Here is a 15,695-nt window from a genome sequence, read left to right as displayed (position 1 = left end):
TATGCTGCGGTCTGTGTACGGGCGTTATTCTGTTACGGCGCTACAAAAACTGTGGAGGAGCACATGGGGGGTTTAACAGCTCTTCTGTTCATCTGTCCTGCAGCACTGTCCTTTGTGAGGCACAGGCTGGTTACTCCAGCCGTGAACAAGTACACGCCACTTTTTTTTTTCCTTTGGCCCTTGTAGGTGGATTTCAACATCCCCTTTGCTAAGAGCTCCATGGCCGCAATGGAGACAACGCTGACAGCAGCCGAGGGAGCTCCCACGCTGACAGGCCTCCTCTTGGCCCTGGAGCTGCAGTGCCTTGGGACTGGTCACTCTTCAGGCCCAGGCAGGCTTCCGCAGCTAGCAAGATGGCTCAGGACCACGCTTCCAGACTTTCCAGCAATGTTCACATGTCTTCTGCGCAGCCAGCAAGTCCTGGTATCTCTCCCTTTGATCCCGCAGAGCCATCTGCTGCCCAGTGCTAGGGCATTAAAAAGGAACTGTTTGGTTTTAGGCACAGGGAGAAGGGCACGGAAACGCTGCAGGCCTAGGGCAGGGCGGTTCTTCTGGGGTCTGCTTCTGCTGGCATCTCTATGCTTTCTGGAACGGGACAGGGGCCCTAGTGTCCAAGGCAAGGACATGACAAGGTGCCACGTGCCGGTAATCAGCCTGCGGAGGAGTCAGGCGGGGATGGGACTTTGCACCAAGCCGGCCTCGATCCCCACAGGGCAAGGTGTCCGGGTGTGGAGCCTTGGGGAGACAAGGATGGAGCGTGCGGTTTGAAAAGGGAGAGCCAAAACACTGGAGGAATCCTTTCATCGTCGGCAGCCACAACTTTCTGGTCCCACAGGGAAAGCCCACCGCTGAGTGCCCAACCCCTGCCCCTGGGCTGGAAGGGTGCCTGCTCCCAGGCCACAGCCTGCAAAGCCTGTTGCTCTCCCACGAGGGGTGCCAGGGAAAGACCGGACCCCCTTCCCCTCCCTTCCCCTTGGGTGCTCCTGGATGTGGAGGGAAGGCCAGTGCAGGGGAAGGGGAAACAGCACCCCCAGCTGGAGAAATTTACCAGAGGAAGTGCTTCTCTTGGGAATTCCGCTGCCGATTCAGCTCTACCCTCTGCTTCCACTCTTCCCGACGCACTTGGTAAGTCTCCAAGAGTTGCAGGGTGTGGCTTGCTCGTACAGAAAGCTGCCTGCAAGAGCAGGGAAAGTTCCCTCTCCCCTTCTGGCTGAGGCCCTCCTGCCTCTCCCCTCGACCAGCCCCTGCACGCACGCTCCCGCTGGTGGTACCCACAGCCTTCAAGTGGCAATGCAGCTTGGGGCTGCCTGGCACCAGGGTCCAGCCCAGGTCATTGCCATGCCAGGAGAAATCAGGGGACGCCATACCCAGCCCCATGGCTCCCAAGATGGGCTTCCTCACACCTCGGACAGGTGCTGCCACTCCAGTTTTCCAGGCCGGGGCTGGGCCTGGCGCGCACTTACTCTTTGCGCAGCCGCGGCAGCCTCTCTGGCTTCCTCTTCTTCTCCTCAGCTCGGGGCAGGAAGGCAGCAGCGCTCTCCTCTTTCCCAAGCCACGGCACTGGTGAGTGTGGCTGAACCTCGGGCAGCGTTTCCTGATGCCGCCAAGCCTGCATTGGGGCCAGAGGACAAATTTGAGGCTGCTTCTGACCTCCCTCAGGCGCTCTCACCTCTCAGCCCTGGAGAAGCCAGCAACTGCGGGGCCTGTGCGTCCTCCCGCACACTTGCTCTGCTCTGGCCTCAGAAACCCCCATGCCAAGCACTGCCGCAGGCAGGGACCCTGGCCGGGATTCACCACCGTTGCTTGCTGGCTCCATTCTCTCTTGCTGACATCGCTCGTGACAGGGTGAATGAGGGCAAGGAATGACCATTTTTCAGCGCTGCAACCGTGAAATCAAACGCTCCCGTGGGGTTCCACCAGTCAGACCCCAGCACGGAACCACTGAACGGGGTCGGTTGGAGGGGACCTCTGGAGAACTCTCGTCCAAGGCCCCGCTCCAAGCGGGGCCAGTTAGAGCAGGCTGCCCGGGCTGTGTCCACCTGAGGGTTGAATAACTCCAAGGGTAGAAGTCCCACAGCCTCTCTGGGCCCTGTTCCAAACTTTGACCACCCTCATGGTGGAAACGCGCCTCCCAACAGCTAGCCGGAATCTGCCTTTTTGCAACTCTACGTCTTGTGCCTCTCACCCTGTCACTGTGCACCTCTGAGAAGAGCTGGCTAAGTTACCTCTAGCCTTTCCCCCGGGTAGCTGCAGACAGCAAGGCGGTGGACCCTTGAGCCTTCTCTTCTATGGGCTGAACAAACACAGTCCTCTCCACCTCTCCCTTGGACACCAGGTTCTCCAGCCCGCTGGCCAGCTTGGGAGCCTCCGCTGGATTTGCTCCAGCATTCCAGAGCCTCTCTTGCATGGTCGAGCCCCACCCTGGACCTAGGGCTGGCTCCAGGTGAGGTCTCCCAAGGGCTGAAGAGAGAGGACTCGTGGCGTCCTTCACTCGGCTGGCTACACTCTTGCAAACACAGCCCCGCCTGTGGTTGGCCTTCTTCCCCGCAAGTTCAAGGGAGGGGGTGACCCAGCCATGCCCCCACCACAGCACATTGCTGCTCCTCCCCTTTGGCTTTTTGCAGCAGCTTCTCCCTGCCAGGCATGGGCAGGCAAGCTTGAAAGACCATGGCCACCTGGCCTGCTCTTTGGGGGGCAGCAGTACCACTCGGACTTGGAGACCTCCACGGCTCCGCTCCTCGGCTTACCTGTTCTGCCCTGTTTGGCTGCCTGCAAACAGGAATTGCAGTCCGAGGTCTGGCTTGACGAGGTTCTTGCTGCTTGCTGTCCTCGTCCACCTGAGAGGAGCTCTCCCGAACTGTTTGCAGCAGGCTGAAAACACACAAGCCGGGTGAGGTTATCGGAGTCCCGGATGAGACCGTTCTCCATCTTGTGCTCACAAGCAGCGGCGTGCCAGCCTCTGCAGCACAAGACGGTGCTGCTGGAGCATTTGGTGTATTTGAGCCCTTGTGATCCCATCAAGAGTGAGGGCCCTACAGGCCCTAAGGAAAGCTCTGGATGCCCAGGTGTGGGCCCTCTCTGGATGGCACGAGGAGAAAACCAGTGCCATTTGCCACGCCCGGAGCCTGCAGAGCCCGCTAGCCGCCTCCTGCTAGGGGCACTAAAGGCCGTGAGGTGGTCAGAAAGACTCTGTTTTGGGGTGAAATGGGAAAAGGGGAGGCTTCTAGTGAATTGAATCCAACCTAAAAACCAGGGAAAACGGACACCGCTCTCTGTTGGTGGGGGAGGATGGTCTGACTTTCACGTTCCTCTGGGAAGTGCTCTCATCTACGCTGCAACCAAATGAGGTCCCTTGAAATGTCTAGCAAAGCAGAACAGCTTTGCTGCAACTTCTCAGCTGCTGCAACACCTCTTGCATCGACATCGGTCGTTGTGACACGAGTTGACAACCTTTCAGAGTTCATACCGACGGCGTGTGCGACGGAAACAACTCCTTCCCAGAATGCCAAAAGCACACGGTCACCGGCATGCTTTGCTCCAAGAGCCTCACCTGGCAGCTGGCTTGTTTGCCCGGGTTTTCCATTCTTTCCCTCCCTTTGAGCTGGCCCCAGATAGCGTGGGCGGAGAAAGCCTTTCTCGAGAAAGGAGGCGCTCAGCAGGAGGACTCCCTGGAAGTAGGAAGGGCGGAGACTCTTCAGCAAGCATCTCTGTGAGCGTTTGAACAAGAAGGACAGGCAGCTGTGCTCCAGCTTTGGATCAAAGAGCCCGATTGCCTCGGAGCTCTGCTCCCGAGCAGGTCTTAGGCCCTTGCTGACACAGAATCCTGTCCAGCTCTTCACTTCTGCAGGGCACCCTTCTGCCCTGGAGTACTGTGGCTGTTCTCCTGCTTTCTCTAGCCCATAGGCTTAAAAAGCGGGGCTTGGCTGGGAGGTGCTGGTGACCTCATGGTACCCTCTCCTTTGGGGCGGCTGCGGGCTGGAGGGCATAGTTCCACACGAGAAGGGGAACAGATTCCTGCACATCTATAAGGCGCTCACATGCACAGACGTGCTCTTCTGGCGCATCCAGCCCAAAGACATGCTTAGGGAGATGCACAGCACAAGGCCTGCAATTACCAGCCTCCACAAGGAAGCCACGTTTTGGCACAGCTTCGCAGCCTGTCGCCACTCATCTCCACGTGGTCTTCCTCCCCACTTTCCAGCGCGCTGCTTCCCTGGGAAAGGTAGACCCCCTCCGCCACTGGCAGCTCAAGGCAGGATTTTGATCCCGCGCAGAGCGCGGAGGGATCTTCCTAAATTCCTAAATGCTGCTGCACAGACAGACTCCTGCAACTAAGGAGCAGCTTGCAAGACACACCAGGGCATGGAGTCCCAGGGCCAAGTGCCCCTCAGCAGTGGCAGCTGCTGCAGTTGGTGCTGCAGGACTGCCCGGAGAGCCCCTTCCAGGAGGAGTCCCCTGAGATCTGCCGTGATGAGTAAACAGAGGCACAAGAGAAGCAGCCTACTCCGCCGGGCATCGCCTTTTCAGCTTGGCTCCAGCCCCGTGCTGCGGAGGCCAAAAGGAAAACAAACACACCTCTCTCACCAGTCAGCTGTGACATTACCTTTTCCCTCAGTCTGCTTGTTACGCGCTCTGTCCTTTGCCTCCCGGCCTTTGGCGGCCTTCCGAGACCCTCTGGAGGAAGAGGCTGGTCTCACAGGCGACATCTCAGTCTCCGTCCTGGAAACAAGAAAGGCACCAGAGAGAAGCTTGACACCAGAGGCTCGCAGAAACCTGCGACAGGCTTGCCGTCAATCTAGGAAGACCAAGTCATGCAAAGACTTGTTGGCCGCCCTTCAGATGTCACACTGACAGAGTGTACGGAAGAAGCAACCCCTTCGAAGAACTCCAAGAGCACAAGGGCACCCTCAGCCCTTTTCTCCAAGAGCCTCACCTGGCCGACGACTTGCTTCCTTTGCTCTTCCGCCCCTTCTGCTTTTTACGGCCGGCGCCAGATAACGCGGGTGGCACAGGCCTTTCTTGAGAGAGGAGGCACGCAACGGGAGCACTCCCTGGAAGTAGGAAAGGAGAAGGCTCTTCAGCAAGCGTCTTTGTGAGCACTTGGGACAGGCAGATGTGCTCCAGCATCGGATCAAACAGGCTGATCCCCTTGGAGCCACGCTCTCCAAGAGGTCTTGCTCCCTAGGACGTCCTTGGCACACGCTAGCAGCCTGTTGACAGTCATCTCCAGGCAATCTTTCTCCCCACATTCACGTGCCTGGGATCCGTCAGAGAGGTAGACCCCCCCCTCCCCTCCCCTCCAGCATAGACACCTCGTCGCCAAACGTCCTAAAGTGCTAAAGTGAAAGAGGAGCTTGCGCTATCCACCAGGGCGCAGCGCCCCGGGGCAAAACTGCCCTTCAGCGGCACCAGCTGCATTTGTTGCTGTTGGGCCACCCTGAGACCTCCTGCCATCCAGAGTCACTTGAGATTTGCTGCGAGGGGTAAATAGAGGCACAAAGAGGCAGTCTACTCTCCCAGGCACCGCATCTTGACCAGGGCTCCAACCACCTACTGCTGAGGACAAAGGGAACACACGCATGAACACACGCACGCATGCACACTCCCTTCTCTCTCACAAGTCAGCTGTGACATGACCTGTTCTGTCCATCTGCCCTTCTTCTTCAGTGCACTTCAGGGATCCCTGGGAGGGAGATTCCGCCTCTTGTTTTTCAGCCGGAAGCGTCAAATCAAATCTGGAAAGGAGAAGACGCCAGGCTGCAGAAAAGGCACCACGCTCCCTTTGCCGCTCGCATTCACAGTCCGTTGCCAGAGAGCTTTGAGAAGGCCTGCCAAGGCCATAGCTTTCCAAAGCAGAGTACGCAACATCCTTGAGAACTCTCATTCTGAGGAACCGGAGAGGCACAGGCCAGACCTCCGCGGCGTGTGCGCACACGAGAGGCCCCACCAGTCTGGGCCAGGGCTTCCCTATCCTGACGCGGAGAAAGTGTACTCCAGGCCTCCTTGCTGCCCCTGGAGACCATCTCGCCTCCCCTCCTCCTATTCACCAAGCAGGAGCTGAGACCTACTCCACAAACGTACTGTGGCAACACGAAGACACTGCCGGGACCCATGCGAAAAGCCACACTTCCTCTTCCTGAAACCACCAGGGGTCTCGTCCCTGGGGCCTGAAACAGAGACAGAGGTACGTGAGAGCGTTCCGGCGACATGACTGCCTTGCTCCTAAAGGCAGCAAATCTTTCTTGTGCTCAGGGCAGATGCTGCCACCGGGACACCCTGAAACAAAGTTTCCTCTCCAAATGCTAGCCCTCAACTAGGAAAGCAGAAGATGCACAGCTCAGAGCTGAGACTGAGGGACCTCACTGCCAGGTGTTTCGCAAGGGCAAGAGTCAAGACAGTCAACGAGGACGCGCCTTCTCTGTTAGTGGAGAAGTCAGGCACAGGAGAAGGCATTCGATTAGCCAGGGTCTCTGCGGGCCGGGTTTTGCCGGTTGGCTTGCTATGAGCCTTCCTGGAAAGAGAACACCTGGCTCGGACCTGGTGTTAGCCTCACAGGCTCTCCAAGGATTTGGGTGGTTGCATCCATAGCATGGAAGAGGAGCGAGAGAGACCCAGCCCTTGCTTTGCCTTTGCCCAGTGGGTAAGAACCGGGAGTGCCACACGAGAGAGCTGGGGAAGGGCATTGGGCTGGGATGAGGAGACAGGCTGGGACAGGGTGACCATCCCAAGCAGAGCGTGAATGCAGGCCTGGGGCAGAAAAGAGCCGTTCATGGCAGTGGGACGCCAGGGACACTGGGAAGGGCTGGTCAGTGCAGACGGCCCAGCACTCAACCATGGCTTTCTGCGAGGGGAAGCGCCACAGATACCTGCCTGCGTCGTAGACTCTTTCCCCAGAAACTGCCTACTTTTGAGCCCGTAAAAGCCTCGCCATTATCATTTCTAGCACAGAGAGTGGGATGCTGGGCCAGCCAGAGCCTTGGCCTAACGCGGGGCAGCTCGTCCTACGTTCGCCTCTGTCGCCCAGACCACTGCGTACGAGAGACGGACGCTAGAGAGAGTTGGCGTGGCTGGAGACCGTGGCTGCCCCGCTGGCCGGGAAGGTCCTGGCAGGCCAACAGAGATCAGTTCAGTCGTCCTTTGACAGGTGTCCAGAAGAAGTAGGCGTAGCACGGGGAAGTGCTCGACTTACCCCGAGCAGAGCTGCTAGCAGCTTTCCAGTGCCATCCACGGTGAGGAGGAAGTCATCGTAAAATCTCATGGTCACTTCCTGGTCTCGTACGGAGAGAATGCCAATGGCCTTGAAGACAAAGTCCACGGCCTGTCTTTTTGAGATGGCCCGAAAGAACGCCATCACGGTCTCCTGTATGCAGCACTGCACCGTTGTAAAAGGCATGTGGGCACACACGGATAGATCCTCGTACCTCAGAGGGACGATTCTTACGTCACCTAGACAGCAGCAAAGGAGGAACAAAGTCACCTCTGCAGCAGGGCAGCGGGCTCCAATCACAAGGCGACAACACTTTCTGGCAAGACAGCGCTGCCTCAGAGCAGGCTCTTGAATCCTCTGCTACAGCGCCTAGGAGCGGTTTATGGAGTCCCTTCCGGGAAGAGTCAGAGCAGCCTGCAAACTGAGGTGCTCAGGGGGCAGCAGTGATTTTGCCAGTGCAGGAATAAAAAAGGGAAACTAACCATTTGGTAGGACCACGTTACCGGAGGGCAGGACAAGTAGGGCAGACGGGTGCAGGTCCCATGAGAAAGTGCGTGGTGCCAGGCCATTGTGACTGTGCCCGCAGCCAGTGCCCTCTGGCTAAGCCTATGCCATGTCAGTAGACGCAAGGAAGAAGCAAAGTGCAAGGACGGCACAGCAGCCCACAGGGTTCTTCTACCCCCCCCGCACCCCCACCCCGACCCCCACCCCCACCCCCACCGCCTCGTAGTCAGCAAATGTCTCCACTTTTGGGGCCAGCGTCCTATCCCTCCCACGCACCGGCTGAAGGCATATTACCAGGAAAGGACACCCAGGGAGCCTTTCTGAGCAGTTGCTCCTGGCTGGCCTCTGCAGCTTGAACAAGCTGAAGTTGTTCTCAGGCCAGCCGGAGGCATTCAGTCATGTCTTCAGAGCAGTTTGCATGCGCCTCAAGCTCGGCGCAAGGGCAGGCAAAGGTTTTAACGTGTCTTCTTACCAGGAACATCTTCTTGAGCGCACCTGGCCTGGTATTCCTTGGCAACAACCTCCGATATACGGAACATGGGTCTCTGAACAATCGAAAGCTCACCGTTCACGGAGCACTCGTAGTGTTTAAGGACATAGAATATCCCCACTCCTAATACCTTGACACCCTGAGAGCAGCAGCGGGAGAGAAGGAACAAGCATAAGCAGCCTGGAGACGAAAAACGGACCGAGGGCTTGCCCGAGCGTGGGGATGCTGCCCTGGGCCCTGCCCACCCCTAGCATGCAAAGGGCAAGATGGGGCACTAGGGAAAGCACACACTCCAGACCTTTCTTTCCTCTTGCTCCTCGGCTCGCCCCCCAAATCTCTTTGGGAAAGCAACAGCAGAGCCAACATTCCTCCCCTACCTACAGTCGGAGGGGTTTCCAACGGCAGGGACCAACCCTGGAACAGGGGCCAGGCTTTGGTTTTTCCATGCTGGCACTGGAGAAGGGAGAAGGCCCAGAAAGTGCCCAGCACTCTCTTCTGCTTTATCGGGACTTCCGTTGTTACCGCCGGTGCCAGAGAAGCTGCTCTGTGGCACATTTGTCCAGGACAGTGTCCTGCGGGGGTGCTCTTTCTCTTTTCAGGGGAGGGAAGCAACGGCACGCCGTGGCACAGGGGTGTCAGGACAAGGCAAACCGTCAGCGTTTCAGGAGGGGAGGACCGAGCCACAAGACCCACCTTGTTCTCTGCCAAGTGCTCTAGAATGTATTCAGAGACGCTGTCCCAAATGGTAACAATCTCTGGAAAGCAAGGGAAAAATCCAAGTCAGCAAGCGCACAACCATTCAGCACCCTGCTCACCAAGGAGGTGACCGGTGCAGGTGAGACGAAACATACCGCCACCCCAATTCCGAACACGCAAGGCGCTCCACGTGGCGGGAGCTGCAGAGCTGAGCTGCGAGGACACCTCTGCCCACTTCTAAGCGAGGCTCCTGTCCTTTCAGGTGGGCATGCCTGAAAGGCATACCCGCCCGCTAGGGAAACGGGGACTAGCTTTCCACGCCAGTGAGAGGACGGTGCCGTGCCCACAGGAGTCGCCCAGGCTCAGGGCAGCCCCAGGTGTCTCCCCTGCAGGAGTCCCGGCTGCCAAACTCACCGCTGGGCCACCAAGGGACGTGCAGACTGGTCTCTCGTGGCACCCACTAGCCCTGTCCAGCCCTGCCCCACAGAGCCCAGCCTTTCCATAGCTCTTCTCCTAGCTGATATGCTCTACAGCAGTCAGGAAATACCTCCTGCAAGCCTTACCGTAGCGGCTGAGATTCCTGAGCGTTGGGAACACGTCTGGCCACAGGTTCTCCATCTTTGCGCCCCCTCACGCTCAATGAGGCCCTGTAGCAGGAGGGGGAGGAGGAAACTTCTCCTCCTCCTCCTTTGCACTTCCCCAGGCAGGCTCCAGCAGTGTTGCGTGGCCTGCCTTCGCCCTCTCGTTGCGCTGCAAAGCAGCTCCTCCAGAGAAGAGCGGTGGCGAGAGCAGCACCCGAAAGCTGGGCTTGCCCAGGCCTCGCAGGGAAGTGCAGGGAGGGGCCCCGTGGCGGGAGGGGAGCTGTGGCTGTGATGCGGCATGTCCCACTGTGACCCCAGCCCGCGTCACCAAGAGGCTGCCAGGCCTCCCGCGACACCCTCCCCCAGACCCTGCCAGGCTTTGCCCACCTCAGCCAAGGGCAGCTGCGCTGGCTGTTTTGGGGTGCTGCCCCCACCCCACGCCGTGGCGCAGCGAGAGCCATGGCGGGGGCGGGGAGGGGGAGCTCACCAGTGTGGTGGCCCCAGATGGGGACGCTGCGCTGCCATTGCTGGCCGCAGGGGCTGTGCTGAGCTCTGCCCTGAAGGAAGGAAGGAAGGGATAAAGGAAGGAAGGAATAAAGAGGAGCCTCGGCAAAGCAAGGGCTGGTGCTGGTTAGGTATACCACAGCCTCTCTGGGTTCTGGAGTCTGGAGTCTGCCTGGGCTCTGGAGTCTGGCTCCGTCTTCTTTACTCCCCCCATCGCGTATTTAGACACACCGACAAGAGCCCCTCTGGGCCTTTGCGTCTCCCGCCTAAACAATCCCAGCTCTCTCAGCCTCTGCTCGTGTGACGGATGCTTCAATCCCTCAAGCCTCTCGGAGGCCTTTTGCTGGACTCGCTCCGGCATGGCCATGTCTTTCTTGTACTGGGCCCAGCGCTTGTGGTACAGGTCTCTCGCTGGCACCTGCTGGACGGCTGCTTGACCTTCCCTCATCACGACTCTAGGTGGAACTAGAGCTCCAAGCGCCCTGTGCTCAGGAATGGCTGACAGAGCTCGCTGGAGCCTGTTAGAGCTTGCGAGAGGTCACAGCCTCCTTTGGCTCAAACTGCTGCACCTGTGTGCTGCCTCGGTGAGCTGTGCTCTCAGCAACGGCTACTTCCTTTCCCCCCGGGCACTGTCCAAGAGTCCGCCAGGACCGTCTCCAAACCGTGCCAAAGGCCGTGCGAATGCAAAATCGGGTCTGGGAGCGTTAAGCGCCACCCCTTGTGCACCAACATCTCGCTGCACTGAGGAACACCTGTGCCATGGCTGAGTGTGGGGGGCAGGTGGGCTTGTTTCCAGGGCTTCTTTCAAAGTGACCGGAGTTGTCCAGGACGTAACAGAACCAAGGGCTGGCTCAGGCTGTGACTATCAGCAGGGCCTAAGCACTGGTTGTTATTGCGAGTCCCCTGTGGCGTAGCAGCAGGACGCGACACCTGGGTGCTGTCAGGGCCCTGAGGGCCTCAGTGGCCCTGACCAGCAATGCTCCACACACCCTGCCCATGGGCCCAGGAGCCCATTTCAGCTCCTCCCTGGGCCTTCTGGCCCCGTCTGCACCAGGAAGCATGGGAAGGGTCTCTCATTGGCATGTGCAGAGCAAAGCTTCACTGCAGAGTCGCCTGCTCCTGCCTCTGTGGGACTGGGTAGTGCAGGGATCTTAGGACTGAAAGACAAGGCAGCTCCTGCGGCAGGTGAGTCACGTCCCGCAGACCCAGAGACCTTTTCTCTGTCACCCAGCGCCTCCCAGGAGCCCTAAGGAAAGGGTATTCTGCAAGGGGATTTGCCCAGGATGGCTGTTGTTGCAACAGAGGAAACGCCCTGTTCCTCGTGCCTGCTCAGAGCTCCTGTGCGTCTGATAGGGTCCCCTTCCTTCCACGCTGCCCCCCAGGTGAAAGGCCTCGCTTGCTGTGGCAATAGGGTTAGCCCTAACCCTAAGCCTTTCCCTGGCTGGGAATCGAACCCAGGCCGCGGCAGTGAGAGTGCCGAATCCTGACCACTAGACCACCAGGGAGGAGATGCCCAGCCTGCCTGTGCACCCACCGGTGGGCACCAGCCCTGCCCTGCAGGGGACCAACCCCTCCAACCACAGCCCCCCACAGCCGGTCAGGAAGACAAATTGCCATGGCAGCCCGAGCCTTCCCAGGCAACTCTGCAGGCATTCCTCCTTCTTTCTGAGAACGAGGCCCTCAACCAGAGCCTCTGGGCAGCAGGCACCCTGCAGCGGGAAGGCCCAGGGAGTGCAAGGTGGCGGTCGGCGGGGAGGCTGGTCACTGCTGGACACAGGTTTGCACCTGGAAAGTCCCTGAGCAGAAAATCACAGCTGGGCACAAATCACAGCAGCCTGAGACAACAAAGCCCGACAGCACGGGCTTCAAACCCACCTCTCCAAGAAACCGGAGCCAAAATCCAGCTCCTTGCACCACTCACCTATACCCACCAGACTGCAACACTCCTGTCCTGGTGCATGGGTTGGGCTGGGGGAAGTCTGGATTGCCTCTCGCCAGGAGACCGATGCCCCTTCCGGCTGTCCTTGCAGCACAGTGCGAAACGTGAGCACGCTCTTGCTGCAGGTGGCAGCCAGCAGTGGGAGCAGGCTGCTTTCCGAGGGCAGGCAAGCAGGCTGCGAGGGACATAGCAAGGCCAGTGAGGCAGGGACCTCCCTGGCAGGGCACAGGCCCTCAGCACCCGAGCAAGAAGGGAGAGCTGGTTGAGTGTCAGGAACGAGGGCCAGGCACAGAGCAGTGGTTGCCAGCCAAGTCCAAAGTGCTGAGACGGGTCTGAGGCCAAGCTCTGGAGCCCGGTCAGCCAGGGAAGGGCAGGGTCAGCGAGGTGCATGGCGGCCAGGGCCGGGCATGGCTGCAACGTAGCTCAGGCGAGGAGCAGCTCCCTTCTGCTGAGCCACCTCCGCCACCCAGCGCAGCACTCCTGCAGCTGCAACCTCTCGCCAGGACCTCTCCCAGCAGCAGGAGCAGAGCAAGTGGGGAAAGGACCGTCGCTCTTTGTGGAGGTGCGCCCACAGGCTCACACTGCACCCCAGGGTGCGTGGTGGAGGGGACACTTGAGCAGAAAGAGCCAGGGCTGGGCACGGAGCAGTTCGTATCCCCTGTGCTATGCACCTGCCTTCCCCCCTACACCACCCTCTGTCCAGCTGGCTACGCGGGGCCGCTCTTTGCAGAGTTGTCCTTTCCTCATCGCCAGCCCCTGGACATGCCCCGTAACTTCCTTCAGTCCAGTTCTTTGCCATCCCCAAGAACTGAGACTTCTGAAAAGGTGAATCTAGAGCGTGAGTTTGCCTCCCCTCTCCCAGGGAGGCACATGAGGGCTTGCGCTGTTCGGGTGCTGCTCTGCAAGGACACAGACTCGCATTTTCTGACTTCTCCCTGCTAGCCTGCCGTCACCTGACAGCTCTGGCTGCTCCGCAGGAGGGCAGAAGGCAGGAGGGACAAATGGCCCGAGGAGGAAAGGCAATCACATGGGCAGCTGTGATCGTATAGTGGTTAGTACTCTGCGTTGTGGCCGCAGCAACCTCGGTTCGAATCCGAGTCACAGCAATGGTTTTGCAAAGCCCGCCGGGTGAAAAGGAGAGTTGGAAAAGACACGGGAGGCACCCGCAAGGGTAGGCCAAGGGGTTTGTTTCCAAAGATGCCATGGCCTAGGAAGCTCTTCTGTGCTCTCTGTTCCAAACATTCAGTGGGCTCGTGCCTAAAATGATTTCCTGGTTTCTAGTGATCGTGCAGTGTCTTCTGCTGGGGGGCTGCCGTGACAGCTACCCCTGCTTCTGGGAAAGCAGTCAAGCTTCTCCGTTCTCCAGGCCAAGCTTGAGAACTGAGAGAGTCTGCCTGGAAAGTGCCCAGCTTTTCACCTTTCCTTTCCCTTGCCCTTGCTCTCCGTGTTGCAGTCAGGGCACTCTCAGCTCCACACACAAACTGCCCTGCAGCCCCAGCCCACCCGCAACTGCCATCCCACGCCATAGAGACCCCCAACACAAGTAGCTCTTCCCTGGGAGAAAGAAGTCGCTTTTTTTTTTTTCTTCAGGGGGAGCGTGTGACTTTTCTGAGGTTATGCCACCATGCTGGAAGTCTTAAGTCCTGTTCCGGCCAAGCTGTAAGCTGGCTGTGGGAAAGAAACCCTCCCTGGAAAGGCAGAGCTGCCTTTCTCCCTTGCCTGCTGCAGAGTGAGAGGCGCTGTGAGGCAGCAGCTTTTGCCTGCAGCTCCACCGCAGTGCTCGCGTGTAGAGAGCCAGGAGTGCTTCCTCCTGGCCTGGCTGCAGGGGGAAAGGCTGGCTAGGAAGGCTCTGCCACAGTGAGGCTGGGCAGCTGGTGCTGGGAGAGTGTCCGCCTGGAGGGCAAATGCTGAAGAGCAAAGGAAAATGTTAGCATCTGCGCCCTGAGTGGGGTCTGGATCCTCTGCGGAAGAGAAGGGAGGAGAGCCCAGCTCTGCCTCCGGGGCCCCAAACCGAGTGCTATGCGGGCAGAGCCCAGGTCAAGCCTGGAACGGCCCCGAGCGCTTCTGGTGTTCCAAGGTGTCTGTATTGGCAGGTCCCGGGATGTCTGGCTTGAGACAGATGTCGCTGCTAGAAAGCTGCACCGCCCAAGGGAAGAGGAGGCAGTGCATGATCAAAAGCCCATGCTCCAGGTGAGGCTTGAACTCACACCCTCAGCATCCCTCCGCTTAGCACTGCTGTATAAGTACTGCGCGCTGGCCCATTGCGCCACTGGAGCACGCTTGGAGAGGCGGACTGGAGCCCACGAGCAACCATTGTTGCCTGCGATCACCATGGCTCTTCAGCATTAACCGGGCACCTCAAGTGCTTTCCTCTTTGTCTCGTCCAGCAAGGAGCAGCCATTGCGTGCCAGGCTTGCAACATTCACCAGGGCACGGAGTGCCAGGGCAAAGTGCCCCTCGGCAGGGTTTAGCTGGCTAGAGGCAGGAAAAGGGAGGCCACAGGCGACCCAGGGCTGGGACAGTGAGGTCGCTGCTGTGGCAGCCCTGTGAGGCCATTGAGTGCATCAGAAAGCCCCTGTAGTGAAGGCAGCCGGGGGAGGGGGCGAGGGGAGGCAGAAGAAGGACACCCGACTGCCACAGGGACCGTGAGTAAGGGCAGACCCAGAGCAGCCAAAGCCATGCTGGGCCAATGGGAGTGGAGGCTGGAGAGGGGCTAAGGCAGCCAAGAAGGACACGGAGAGCAGCAGCAGGGAACACTGGTCCCAAACCACATCTCGTGGGGGAGCCAATGGGCTTCTGGCTTTGCGCTCTGCTCCCGAGGGCATCTGGGCTCTGGCCTAACCCCTGCCTGGCTGTCAGAGTCCAGTAGTCTCTGCAGCAGCATCTTGTAGCTATTCCACACAGGGAGGGTCAAGAGGGACCTCACGGAGCTCTCAGAGCGAGACGAGACAGAAGGGTCACCGCACCAGAAAAGCCAGCGGGCAGTCCCCCAAAGCAGCAGAACGTCGCCCTTCCAACTCCCCACTGAAAACCAGTTCTTCTCTTTTAAACTGACAAGCACTTTTCTGGAAATCAGGGTCAGCACCACTTCATGAGTTGCATGGCCAGGGAAAGCTGCCAACTAAGCGCACAGGCAGGGCAAAACAGTACTGGCTGAGTACTCAGCTTCTGGACCTCCCTGGCAATTTGTTGGTCCCTGCAGCAGCAAGGCGGTCCAAAGCCTTTGCCTCTTTACTACGCCGAATGTCTGCCAGTGAAGCAGGTGCTTAGTAAGAGGCAGCACTTGCAGGGAGAGTGCAGTGTTTGGAGCATCAGGCGTTACTGGGACAAGGAAGACGACCGAAGAAGAGGCTTCTCCCAGCAACAGACCGAAAGGACACGGCCATCACCCGCTCCTCTGGGAGGATCCACAAAGCCCCTTCCTGTGTTTGATGAAGGGCAGGGAGATGCTGTGTTCCCGGGTCAGAGGAGGCGCATGGACAGGCTTCAAGGAGCCCAGGATTTGAAAAAGGCTGACAGGGCAGTCAAGCAGCTGTGAGCTGCCTGTAGTTTACAAGAAGCTACTAGGTGCTGCTTTGAAAACCTAATTCAAGAAAGCGCTAAAAAAAACCAACCGCAGCCATGCGGCAAGAGAGGAGGAAGGTCTAAATGAGGCACGTCCACCTCCAGGCAGCAGGCAGGAGGTGGGTGGTGGGGACACCGTGCGCCCACCAGGACATGAGCACAGCCCTGGGGGGGCCGCCACAAAGAGCAGCCAAGGGCCGACGGAGGCCC

General features: G+C 59.0%; 2 non-coding genes across 2 annotated transcripts; one reads left to right on the top strand and one right to left on the bottom strand.

The window, feature by feature from the left end:
• The first annotated feature begins 12,955 nt into the window (after positions 1-12,955).
• On the top strand, positions 12,956-13,027 carry TRNAH-GUG (transfer RNA histidin (anticodon GUG)). Its single transcript has one exon. It is a non-coding gene; the product is annotated as a tRNA-His (tRNA).
• A 1,076-nt stretch (positions 13,028-14,103) lies between these two features.
• TRNAI-UAU (transfer RNA isoleucine (anticodon UAU)) lies at positions 14,104-14,197 on the bottom strand. The gene is made up of 2 exons: positions 14,160-14,197; positions 14,104-14,139 (listed from the first exon to the last, which is right to left on the bottom strand). It is a non-coding gene; the product is annotated as a tRNA-Ile (tRNA).
• Between the last annotated feature and the right edge of the window lie 1,498 nt (positions 14,198-15,695).

The sequence above is a fragment of the Struthio camelus genome, chromosome 10 (genome assembly GCF_040807025.1).
Source record: "Struthio camelus isolate bStrCam1 chromosome 10, bStrCam1.hap1, whole genome shotgun sequence".
Lineage (NCBI taxonomy): Eukaryota > Metazoa > Chordata > Aves > Struthioniformes > Struthionidae > Struthio > Struthio camelus.
This window is presented reverse-complemented; position numbering and strand designations above follow the sequence as displayed.